This window comes from Oncorhynchus mykiss, chromosome 10 (assembly GCF_013265735.2).
Source record: "Oncorhynchus mykiss isolate Arlee chromosome 10, USDA_OmykA_1.1, whole genome shotgun sequence".
Taxonomy (NCBI): Eukaryota; Metazoa; Chordata; class Actinopteri; order Salmoniformes; family Salmonidae; genus Oncorhynchus; species Oncorhynchus mykiss.
The window spans coordinates 61,108,935-61,118,297 of record NC_048574.1 but is presented as its reverse complement, the minus strand read 5'-3'; the positions used below and the strand labels follow the sequence as shown (position 1 = coordinate 61,118,297).

Genomic DNA, 9,363 nt, shown 5'->3' with positions numbered 1-9,363 from the left:
AAAAAAATCTCATTTTGTACCTATGATGAAATTTACAGTCCTCTCTCATCTTTTTAGCTGGGAGAACTGGCACAATTATTGGCTGACTAAATACCTTTTTTGCCCCACTGTAGGTGTGCGTTTCTTTTTCTTCTAAATAGTAACTACGAAGGCACCTACCCATTTCCTGATTTAGCCTTTTCACCTGCCCATTTGATTGGGGATGGTTTCCAGAGGTGAGGCTGACCGTGACCCCCAGTCGTTCCATGAAGGTCTTCCAGACACAGGAAGTGAACTGAGAACCACAGTCACACATGTACTCCGGGATCCCATAGTGCCGGAAGATGTGAGAGAAGAGAGCCTTTGCCATACGTTTGCCATGAGGGAGATGTCTAGATGTCTTGCTCTGTGCGCAGGTGGAACAGGAAGAGACATAAACCCGGACATCCTGGGCCATGGTGGGCAACCAGTAGTTAGTTGGTAGAGAGACAGACGATAGTACTGTGCTGATAATACCCGGGTGCGCCAACACAGATGCTGTGTGTGCCCAGGCGAAGAGACGGTCTTGCACATCAGAGAGCACGCCCCTCGGTACAGTGGGCAGTTGAGGGCTCCTGTCGCAGGGCTCGACAGATGTCCATGTCCACATAAGAACACGACAGGAGCCACAATGAGGGACAGGGGAATAATGGGTGTCACTTTCTCCCTCCAAACCTCTGGGTCATCAACCTGACACAACGCATCGGTCATGACGTTTGTAGGTCCCGGCCAGTAGGAAAGGGTAAATTCAAATCTGGTGAAGAATAGGGCCCACATGGCCTGACGCAGGTTCAGCCTCTTCGCTGCTCGTATATACTCTAGGTTCCGGTGGTCTGTCCAAACCAGGAATGAATCCAGGCAGTGCCGCCATGTTTTCAGCGCCTTGACGGCCAGCAACTCACAATCTACCAAGAGGTAATTTTGCTCCGTGGGAGACAGCTTCCGTGAGTAGAAGGCGCATGGTTGGAGTTTAGGTGGCGATCCAGTGCGTTGGGAGAGAACAGCCCCTACTCCAACCTCGGAGGCATCCACTTCTACGATGAATGGCAGAGGCGGGTCAGGATGAGCCAGAACAGGTGCGTTCGTAAAACATTCCTTGAGCGCACGGAAGGCTCCAAAGGCCTCCTCAGTCCAGCGAAGCTGTTAAGGACCTCTCTTCAGAAGGGAGGTGAGAGGGGCTACCACTGTGCTGAAAACCCCTAATGAAGTGCCTGAAACAGAAAACCTAGGAAGCACCGCCTTTGTGTTGGATGGAACAGGCCACGACCGTACTGCACTGACTATCTGCTCTTCCATCTCCACTCCCGCGGTGGATATCCGATATCCCAGGAACGAGTCCGGCTGCTGGAAGAAAAGGCACTTCTCTGCCTTGTCGTATCGTGATGCTGTCAGCTTCTCCAAAACGGACCTGACATGAGAGTTTGTTGGAACCTCTACACCTTGCTGATAATAAAGAATGATTAATTTAAGTTTGAATTTGAGTCCCTGGTGGTAATTTCCACCACACTGCGCCATTTTGTAATTGTTTATTGTCAGTTCGTCATTTGTGTGTATTTTACAAGAATAGTCTTACTAGTCAATCTATCACTGTCTCACTCTTTTTCTCTCTTTCTCTTTCCTCTTTTTTCCCTTTCCCCCCCTTTCTCTCCGTCTTTTCCTTCGTATGTGTGTATCCAGGTACTGACCGTCTGCTGCACGGTGTGTTGGCGCTCAACTACCAGCGGGACAACATGGTGTGGGTGCTGCCCCTGCTCATCGTCTGCCTGTTCCCCTGGCTGGTGACCCACTGCTTCCTGTCTATCTTTGAGACTGTGGTTGACATGCTCTTCCTCTGCTTCGCCGTGGACACAAAGCACAACGACAGCAGCCCTAGCCGAGAGTTCTACATGGACAAGTCCCTGATGGTGAGGGGAAGGGAGGCGAGGCTGAATGGGAGGCTATAGGTGCGTCCCGATTCTCCACCTGTCATGGACTTAAAAGCAATGGATTGGTGTAATCATTTTCTAGAGGGAGTTTCCACTATTGTTAAGTTAATGTTGTGCTCACTTTGAGGAAGGGTGGAAAATCGTGACGCAGCCTTATATACACTACCGTTCAAAAGTTTGAGGTCACTTAGAAATGTCCTTGTTTTTGAAAGAAAAGCTCATTTTTGTCCATTAAAATAACATCAACTTGATCAGAAATACAGTATAGACATTGTTAATGTTGTGAATGACTATTGTAGATGGAAACGGCAGATTTTTTTTATGGAATATCTACATAGGTGTACAGAGGCCCATTATCAGCAACCATCACTCTTGTGTTCCAATGGCACGTTGTGTTATCTAATCCAAATCATTTTAAAAGGTAAATTGATCATTAGAAAACCTTTTTGCAATTATGTTAGCACAGCTGAAAACTGTTGTCCTGATTAAAGAAGCAATAAAACTGGCCTTCTTGAGACTAGTTGAGAATCTGGAGCATCAGCATTTGTGGGTTCGATTACAGGCTCAAAATGGCCAGAAACAAAGACCTTTCTTCTGAAACTCGTCAGTCTGTTCTTGTTCTGAGAAATGAAGGCTATTCCATGCGAGAAATTGCCAAGAAACTGAAGATCTCGTGAAACAGTGTGTTCTTCTCCCTTCACAGAACAGAGCAAACTGGCTCTAACCTGAATGGAAAGAGGAGTTGGAGGCCCCGGTGCACAACTGAGTACTTTAGAGTGTCTAGTTTGAGAAACAGACACTTCACAAGTCCTCAACTGGCAGAGGCAACTCCGAAATGCTGGCCTTCTAGGCAGAGTTCCTCTATCCAGTGTTAATTTTTTATATTTTCTATTGGCCAGTCTGAGATATGGCTTTTTCTATGCAACTCTGCCTAGAAGGCCAGCATCCCGGAGTCGCTTCTTCACTGTTGACGTTGAGACTGGTGTTTTGCAGAGTACCAATCCATTTATGTATGGCGAATAGCGGTTTTTGCACATTTTTAACAGAGCTCACCTTGTTATCTCATCACCCAACAGGCTTTTCACGTTATCTTTTCTTTCTCTCTATCTCTCTCTTTAGGAGTGTGTCAAGAACAGTAAGAATATGACGGGACGGGATCGGTCCGATGTAGATGGAGTCTGTGCTGAGATGAAGTCCATGGTGAGTTAACAAAACTTTTCCAACAGAGAATACATTCATTTACCTCCATAATCTAGAGTCATACACCCAAAATGATGGTGCTGATGAAGACAATAGTAAAGATTAACACTCCATTTGTTTATTGTTGTAGACTCATGGAGGAGGGACTTTTACTTGAAAAACCAAACCTGAAGACAGAAACCATTGCAGAAACCATTGCTATGTGCAATAGGTTTAACAGGATCATTTTACTCATTACTACAGTGGATCAAATATGAAAGAGGCATTTACTCTGATGATGAAATTTTTATAGTAGTTGAACATATTAAATGCAGGTCCTACAAGTGCTTAGTTTGTCTTATGTCAAAGGCAATGGATGATCATAACTGACAATCCCAAAATGATGGCTTGAGTTTGTAGAAAAAGGAATTGCCTAGAAGTGTATATTTATTCATAAATGAAAGCAGAGTTCAACCCAGAATATGTTGTATAACATGTTTATGCAGTGGACTTCATTGATCTCGCCTGATGCGGTTGAACCAATGGAATAGTCCCTAAAGTACAGACCCTGCCCATCTGGCACTCCATGCCGGCTCAATCAAACGGCAAAAGTATGTGAAAGAAAACAAATACTATTTGAACCCAGGTCTGTAGTGTACCACTTATACTATTTCAAACTCCTCTTTACCTGTACCCTGTGGTGGACATCAGGAATACATCTCAGCTGGCCCTGACCCCATCCTCTATGATGCAACTGTCCCACTAAAACCTGGGCAACGTGGCCAAAGACTCCTTCATCATCCCCCTGGTGGAGATCCCTGGCCTCATCCTCACCTACATCCACAACCAGCTCAAAGGAAAAGTACGTCCTCTATTACATTCACTGTCACAAACCAAAAACCAGCTCAAAGGCAAGTACTTTCTCACATTCAACTACATGCACAGTCAGGAGAAAAAGCTTAATTTCCAATAGTTCCAAGCGGGGGAAAAAATCTGTTTTTTAGACAGGGTGACACCAAAGCTGTGTTGTATTCATTAAGTATACCTTTGTATAAATGTTAAAAGATGCATTAGGGTACATTACAAGCTCAAAACATTTTTCAACACAAATGACAATTTATGGCAATAACCGAAAAATGACTCTCTCTCCATTTTTTTATCAGCCTGTGTGATTGACAGGAGAGATGATGAGAGGAGCTGAGTTTTTTCCATCATCATTATTACTGGGGATGAAGAAGGGAAAGAGTTTATCTTTGAAGGTGCAGCCAGTGAAAGAGTAGATATGAGACCTGGCCTCCACATCATAAAAGGAGACCTGACCCTCTTCATAGTCCCCAAACACCCCCACCTTCTGGGGCTTCTCTCTCAGGGACAGGATGACTTGGGGGGAGGCACAGGCTGTGTATTGATTCCCATCCTTTAAGACCACAGACCAGAGTCCATATTCAGGGCTAGGTGATACAGACCCCTTCCTGTTTAAGGACTCTCTGGCCACTCCTAAAATCCACCTAGTTTTACCGTTAACTGTCACCTCATAGTAAAATCTCCCTGAGGAGAAGCCATCCTTTCCAAGGACAATGGCAAAACGATCAAACCTTTTTGGATTGTCAGGAAGATTCTGTGGTATGTCTCCACGTCTCACTTGTTTCCCATCCTCAGACAGGATGAGTTTGGGATGTGCTGTATCAGGGTCCAGAGTCACATCCACTGCATACTGCTGAATTCTCTTCAGTTTGACTTCAGGAAGCTTCTCCATCTCTTTATTCAGTGTCTCCTCCAGCTGAGACACAGCTCTCATCACAGTCTCCACACACAGAGCACTGTGAACACTGATCTAGGACAGGTTCTTGGTGGGTGGAGGTTTGTACACTAGTGATGGGTAATTCTGGAGAAGTTGGAGGTGGTCCTCAGTGTGTGAGAGCTGCTTCAGATCAGTGCTTCTCCTCTTCAGCTCAGTGATTTCCTGCTCCAGATCTTTAATGAACCCTTCAGCCTGCCTCTCTACTGCTTTCTGCTTCTCCTCAATCACCTCAATCAGCTCAGCCTGGCTTTTCTCAATGGAGCGCACCAGAGCAGTGAAGACCTGTATGCTGTCTGCTATCTCCCTCTCTGCATCTCTCTTCCTGAGATCTACTGAGAGTTTGATGTCTTTAACCTTCTTCAGTCGCTCCTGGATAATCTGCTGCACTTCTGCCTCAGTTTTCCCCAGCTGAGCCTTCCTCTCTCCACACTCTTCCTCTATAGGGACAGTGTCATGAGTCTTGTGGTCTGCCTCAGTGCAGAACTGACACACACATGTCTGGTCAGTCCTACAGAACAGCTCCAGGAGTCTGTCATGCTTCCTACAGATCCTGTCTTCCAGGTTCTCCACAGGGTCGACCAGTTTGTGTCTCTTTAAGGCTGGGGCAATCTGATGAGGCTCCAGGTGAATCTTACAGTAAGAGGTTAGACAGAGCAGGCAGGACTTCATGGCACTGAGCTTCGTCCCAGTGCAGACGTCACAAGGCACTTTTCCGAGTTTGGGAGGAGATTCATCTTTACCTCTGTCTCTCATCTTTTTAAAATTCTCTACAACCTCTCTAAACGTTGTGTTGACACGAAGCTCAGGTTGTCTGTAGAATTTCTCCTGACACAGTGGACATTGACACAGGTCCATTCTATCCCAGTACTTTGTGAGACATGTGATGCAGAAGCTGTGTCCACATGAAGTGGTGACTGGCTCAGTGAACACATCCAGACAGATAGAGCACAGGAAATGGTCTTCAGAAAGTAGAATGCTGGAGGAAGCCATATCTAGAGAGAGAGAGCAAAGTCGAAACTGTAAAGCATAGTTAAAGTTAAACTTTTTTTTTAGCAAATTGCAGAAAACCTTACGATCAAAATAATAATAGACTCCAGCTCTAGATTATAATCAATCAGTCATTAATACAATATATATGTTTTTTCAAATGAGCCTATTCCGTTTCCTGGAATGAGTCAGCTCTCGATAGTTTCAGTGCCGTTGTCAACACGGCATTATGGGAAATTAACCAATCTTGATAAAAGTTGTTTAACCGTACTACATACAGAGCAAATTAGTCAATTTACGAAACATAGTTAAACATAGGTACTGTAGATATAAACAGGAGATTACCATCAAATAAATGTACACAGTCATATTTATTCACCGATCCTTGTGAATCTCTACTCACCCATGTCTGTGTAAAATAGTCCTCAGATTTTCTTTAGTATATACTGTGATTAACCATTGGAGACTGTGTAGCGGTTTAAGAGAGATGTCTGAAGTGTTTTAGAGTTTACTCAGGTGTGCAACATACAGCACGTCTAGCAACTGTAGTTTCTCTTTAGCAAAGTGACGTTGTCATGCTCCTACCCACCCAGTGCTGCTCTGCTCTGGAACAGAATTAACCCTTCACATGGCTGATACATTGTTTTACCTTCTTAATTCAATCAAGGTTGAACAGTTAAACAAGAGTATTATAATTGTTTGGACCTATTGCAGGTGTATGGAAGGTTTTCTGACATCAACAACAACAGAATTCTAATTCCACATTGGGATGAAAAAGTAATTGCTGTCTTGGCAGATTTGACAATTCATTATGAAGCAAGAAATGTCCCAGATTGTGCCTTTAAACATACTCACTTTGATTTATACCAACTACCAGTTTATGAAGTAAAGCCAGACAATGGTTGAAAGGAGAAAATGCAGATTGACTTTACTGTTTGTAGGAAAATGACTGTGTTTGCTGTATGCTGAAAGCCTGCATCTGCTGCTTGTGATGCCTGAAGAAGTGTCCAATGAAATGCAGGTCCTACAAATATTGAGATTGTTTTATGTTAAAGGCAACGCATGATCATAACTGACAATCCCTTAAATTGTGGCAATATTGGATCATTACTGTTTATTGAGTTTGTCTCTTTCATATATTCTATTGGAGTTTATAAAACATAAATGCAGGACATGACAAAACATGCCACTTGGTGGCAGACAACCCACACAGCATCCATAAACAACAACAGATAAAACAACACTGACAGACAATTGACAACAAAAACAAAGAGCAATAATGGTAATACAGTTATGGTCCTTTACGATGCCCAGACTGTGATCTTGAGCTTGGGTTAAAATACAATCAAATAGGTGCATCGTTCTGGACCTGTACAGGACGTAAATCCCTAAATCGTGGCAACGTTGGGTCATTACTGCTTATTGAGTTGGTAATTCTGTATTCATAGAAAAAGGGATGTCTAAACTACAAATTCCCCCTTTGCGGTGCACATTACCATCATCAGTCAACATGTGTCGGGTTCACCTAGGGGTGATGAAAAGGGTTGTACCAAAATGTTTGATGTATTAGAATAATTGATTATTCTTATGTTGTATTAATAGAAGGGGTTATAAGATCCCTCCCTCCTTACATTTATAGGGTCCTAGACTACAGATTAACAATATCTATTCATTGTAGAGGTTTAGTATTCCACAGTTGTTTTTTAGTTCTCTCTCTCTTTCTTATAAAGTGGCCCCTCTGAGAATGTGTGACTGTGGAGAAGGAGCTCTGCAGGGGAGTGGAGGAGATAAGACTAGTCAAACATTCCACAATAAATCAACTTTGGGGAGTGGACGTTTCCTGCTAATTTTTCGATACCACTAAAAGCCATTGTTTAAATAGCTTGGTAGGCAGGGTTTTGGTCTCAGGAGTAAAAAGGTAAGGACATACAGTGGGGAGAACAAGTATTTGATCCACTGATGATTTTGCAGGTTTTCCTACTTACAAAGCATGTAGAGGTTTGTAATTTTTGTCATAGGTACACTTCAACTGTGAGCGACGGAATCTAAAACAAAAATCCAGAAAATAGCATTGTTTGATTTTTAAGTAATTCATTTGCATTTTATTGAATGACATAAGTATTTGATCACCTATCAACCAGTAAGAATTCCGACTCTCACAGACCTGTTAGTTTTTCTTTAAGAAGCCCTCCTGTTCTCCACTCATTACCTGTATTAACTGCTCCTGTTTGAACTCGTTACCTGTACAAAAGACACTTGTCCACACACTCAATCAAACAGACTCCAACCTCTCCACAATGGCCAAGACCAGAGAGCTGTGTAAGGACATCAGGGATAAAATTGTAGACCTGCACAAGGCTGGGATGGGCTACAGGACAATAGGTCAGCAGCTTGGTGAGAAGGCAACAACTGTTGGCGCAATTATTAGAAAATTGAAGAAGTTCAAGATGACGGTCAATCACCCTCGGTCTGGGGCTCCATGCAAGATCTCACCTCGTGGGGTACAAATGGTCATGATGAAGGTGAGGGATCAGCCCAGAACTACACGGCATGACCTGGTCAATGACCTGAAGAGAGCTGGGACCACAGTCTCAAAGAAAACCATTAGTAACACAGTATGCAGTCATGGATTAAAATCCTGCAGCGCACACAAGGTCCCCCTGCTCAAGCCAGCGCATGTCCAGGCCCGTCTGAAGTTTGCTAATGACCATCTGGATGATCCAGAGGAGGAATGGGAGAAGGTCATGTGGTCTGATGAGACAAAAATAGAGCTTTTTGGTCTAAACTCCATTCGCCGTGTTTGGAGGAAGAAGAAGGATGAGTACAACCCCAAGAACACCTTGAAGCATGGAGGTGGAAACATCATTCTTTGGGGATACTTTTCTGCAGAGGGGACATGACGACTGCACCGTATTGAGGGGAGGATGGATGGGGCCATATATCGCAAGATCTTGGCCAACAACCTCCTTCCCTCAGTAAGAGTATTGAAGATGGGTCGTGGCTGGTTCTTCCAGCATGACAACGACCCGAAACACACAGCCAGGGAAACTAAGGAGTTTCTCAAGGTCCTGGAGTGGCCTAGCCAGTCTCCAGACCTGAACCCAATAGAAAATCTGTGGAGGGAGCTGAAAGTCCGTATTGCCCAGCGACAGCCCCGAAACCTGAAGCATCTGGAGAAGGTCTGTATGGAGGAGTGGGCCAAAATCCCTGCTGCAGTGTGTGCAAACCTGGTCAAGAACTACAGGAAATGTATACTCTCTTTAATTGGAAACAAAGGTTTCTGTACCAAATATTAAGTTCTGCTTTTCTGATGTATCAAATACTTATGTCATGCAATAAAATGAAAATGAATTACTTAAAAATCATACAATGTGATTTTCTGGATTTTTGTTTTAGATTCCGTCACTCACAGTTGAAGTGTACCTATGATAAAAATTACAGACCTCTACATGC

General features: G+C 43.7%; 1 pseudogene; it reads right to left on the bottom strand.

Moving 5' to 3' along the window:
• Window positions 1-3,239: 3,239 nt before the first annotated feature.
• LOC110534424 lies at window positions 3,240-6,469 on the bottom strand (annotated as a pseudogene).
• Between the last annotated feature and the right edge of the window lie 2,894 nt (window positions 6,470-9,363).